We start from the raw sequence: 3,701 nt of genomic DNA, 5'->3' as shown, positions 1-3,701 counted from the left end.
GTACCCAGCCCCGAGCCAACTCCCTGTAAACACATGGCCTTACCTAGCCCCCGTGGGGCCTGTGAGTCCTTCGAGGAGCATTTCGAGTGCCCACCAGGCTAGGGTGACCCAAGCTGCCTCCCACTGTCGAGCCGATGCAGCTCAGGGGACACCACCACGGGGATGAGGGGCAGGCAGCTCACAGAGGTCCTCATGCCATGTGCCCTCCACTCACCGAGCCTCTTGGAGACAAGGCCCTGCCTTGTGCACCTTCTGTACAGTGGTAGCTGCAAGGGCCAGCAGAGGTCCTGTAGAGGGGGGGCCCACTCAAACATGGGGTTCCCAGATTCCCAGCAGGAGGAGGGGTGGGCTTGAGCCCTGGCCAGGCCATTGCTACACTGTGGCTGTGAGCAGGTTGAAGTCAGCCTTGGTTTCTTCAGGTGGTGATGACTACATCCTGGGTGGCGCAGCGATTGGTGCTGCTACCCCCAGGAGTCACCGTGTGGGTGCACTTGACAAGGTGCTCAGCCTCACACAGCAAGCGCGACCCTCAGCCTTCGGTGGGGAGCCTGGGCTCTGCAGTCCAGGGCCTGGCACGTGGCCAGCCTGCCTCAATTTACCCATCTGGGTTTTCCATGTTTTGGTGTTTTTTGTTTGTTTGTTTTTGAGACGGAGTCTTGCTCTGTCACCCAGGCTGGAGTGCAATGGCGTGAGCTTGGCTCACTGCAACCTCCACCTCCTGGGTTCAAGCGATTCTCCTGCCTCAATCTCCCGAGTAGCTGAGACTACAGGCGAGCGCCACCATGCCCGGCTAATTTTTTGTATTTTTAGTAGAGACAGGGTTTCACCGTGTCAGCCAGGATGGTCTCAGTCTCCTGACCTTGTGATCCACCCACCTCAGCCTCCCAAAGTGCTGGGATTACAGGCGTGAGCCACCGCACCCAGCCTTTGGGTTCTTTTTTTTTTTTTTTTTTTTTTTTTTAAGCAAATTTATGAAAGAAAAGGGGCCAGGTGCGGTGGTTCACGCCTGTAATTCCAGCACTTTGGGAGGCTGAGGCGGGCGGATCACAAGGTCAGGAGTTCCAGACCAACCTGGCCAATATGGTGAAACCCCATTTCTACTAAAAATAGAAAAATTAGGGCTAGGCGTGGTGGCTCACGCCTGTGATTCCAGAGCTTTGGGAGGCTGAGGCGGGTGGATCACAAGGTCAGGAGATTGAGACCATCCTGGCTAACACGGTGAAACCCCGTCTCTACTAAAATAAAAATTAGCTGGGTGTGGTGGCACACACCTATAATCCCAGCTACTCGGGAGGCTGAGGCAGGAGAATCGCTTGAACCCGGGAGGGGGAGGTTGTAGTGAGCTGAGATTGCACCACTGCACTCCAGCCTGGGCAACAGAGCAAGACTCTGTCTCAAAAAAAAGAAAAAGGAAAAAAAAAAATAAAAGAATGGCTACTCTACAGGCAAGGCAGCAGTTTATCCCTCTGTACAGAGTGTGGGCTGTGGTGATCCAAAGGCCTCTCCCCTGCATGGGTGCTGGGACCCCTGTGTAGCACATAGGAGGTGCCGAGGTAGCTGCTTGTGTTAAGAGATGGACTTGATTTGGGCTCTCCTGGGTCATCTTACACTGGGCCCTGGAATCCGGGCCTTCCCTACCTGCAGCCGGGGGGTGGAGCTCCCCCAGGTATGGCCCCAGCACCTGGGCCTGCCACCAGAAACGTTCAATTTGGAGATCTTTCTGCCAAGAACCCTTCAGAGGAGGGGGCCGGCCTGGCCAGGCACATGCTGGGCAGGAGGGTGGGAGCCTGTGGGGAGCGCTGAGCCCACGGTGTTGCTGCAGGCCCCACCCATTCACGCTCCAGCCCGGTGCACCGCATGGGGGATGGGGATTGGGGTGAGGAGGGGGAGGGGACGCGGGAGAGGGGGCCTAACCTACCTGAGGGCTGGCGAGGTGCCCCCACCGGGACCAGAGCTCTGACCCTGAAGCAAACTTGCCCTCCCGTCCCCTCTTCAGTGGACCACCCAGTGAGGTCAGCTCTGCAGTAGCCACAGGGTGGTCTTACCCCAGCAGTTTGCCTAATGGCGTAAGAACTCAGTGTAGTCACAAAGTGGGGTCTCTACTTTCAGCTTGAGGAGCACATAAAGGGCTGCTGGAGTGGGCACCTCTCCCCTGGGCTGCGGGAGCTGACCATGGGGCCCGATCCCAGAGGGTTGCGGTCCTCCCAACCCGGCCTGTCCTTCAGCCCTGTTGCCACTGCCTTGTCCATGCAAGGCACTGGGGCCCTCCGAGCCTCACCCAATCCTGGAGGCTGCTGGGCTAAGCAGCTGGAGACACTCCCCTTTCTGCAGTGAGGGTGACTTGGGGAAATGAGGCAACTGCAATTGTTGCGTGTTGTACCGTTGGCGTGCATGCACACGTCACAGTCTACTGTGTATCATTGGTGTGCACACACACGTCACAATCTGCTGTGTACTGTTGGCGTGCATACACATCACAGTCTACTGTGTATCATTGGCGTGCATGCACACGTCACAATCTGCTGTGTACTGTTGGCGTGCTCGGGTACACACAATTCATTGCTGTGTACTGTTGGTGTGCACGCACACACGTTACTATCTGCTGGGTAGTGTTGGCATGCACACACACGTCACTATTTGCTGTGTACTGTTGGCGTGCATGCACATACCACTATCTCTAGTGCTGGCATGCACGCGCACACACAAGTCACTATCTGCTGTGTACTGTTGGTGTGCATGCACACATGTCACTATCTGCTGTGTACTGTTGGTGTGCACACACACATGTCACTATCTGCTGTGTACTTTTGGCGTGCATGCGCACACGTCACTATCTGCTGTGTACTGTTGGTGTGCAGTCACACATGTCACTATCTGCTGTGTACTGTTGGCATGCACGCACATATCACTATCTGCTGTGTACTGTTGGCGTGCATGCACACGTCACTATCTGCTGTGTACTGTTGGTGTGCACTCACATGTCACTATCTGCTGTGTACTGTTGGCATGCACGCACATATCACTATCTGCTGTGTACTCTTGGTGTGCACGTGCACACACAAGTCTATCTGCTGTGTGCTGTTGGCGTGCACGTGCACACACAAGTCACAAGTCACTATCTGCTGTGTAGTGTTGGCGTGCACGCACATGTATCTGCTGTGTACTGTTGGTGTGCACACACATCATATCTGCTGTGTAGTGTTGGCGTGCACACACATATCACTATCTGCTGTGTAGTGTTGGCGTGCATGCACGTCACAATCTACTGTGTATCATTGGCGTGCACACACACGTCACAATCTGCTGTGTACCGTTGGCATGCACACACGTTACAATCTACTGTGTACCATTGGCGTGCACACACACGTCACTATCTGCTGTGTACTGTTGGCGTGCACGGGTACACACAAGTCACTATCTGCTGTGTACTGTTGGTGTGCACTCACATATCACTATCTGCTGTGTACTGTTGGCGTGCACACACATGTCACTATCAGCTGTGTACTGTTGGTGTGCATGCACACATGTTACTATCTGCTGGGTAGTGTTGGCATGCACACACACGTCACTATTTGCTGTGTACTGTTGGCGTGCATGCACACGTCACTATCTGCTGTGTACCATTGGCATGCATGCACACGTCACTATCTGCTGTGTAGTGGTGTGCACACACACACGTCACTGTGCTGTGTAGTGTTGGC

The sequence above is a fragment of the Pongo abelii genome, chromosome 19 (genome assembly GCF_028885655.2).
Source record: "Pongo abelii isolate AG06213 chromosome 19, NHGRI_mPonAbe1-v2.0_pri, whole genome shotgun sequence".
NCBI lineage: Eukaryota > Metazoa > Chordata > Mammalia > Primates > Hominidae > Pongo > Pongo abelii.
Note: the sequence above shows the minus strand (reverse complement) of the source record.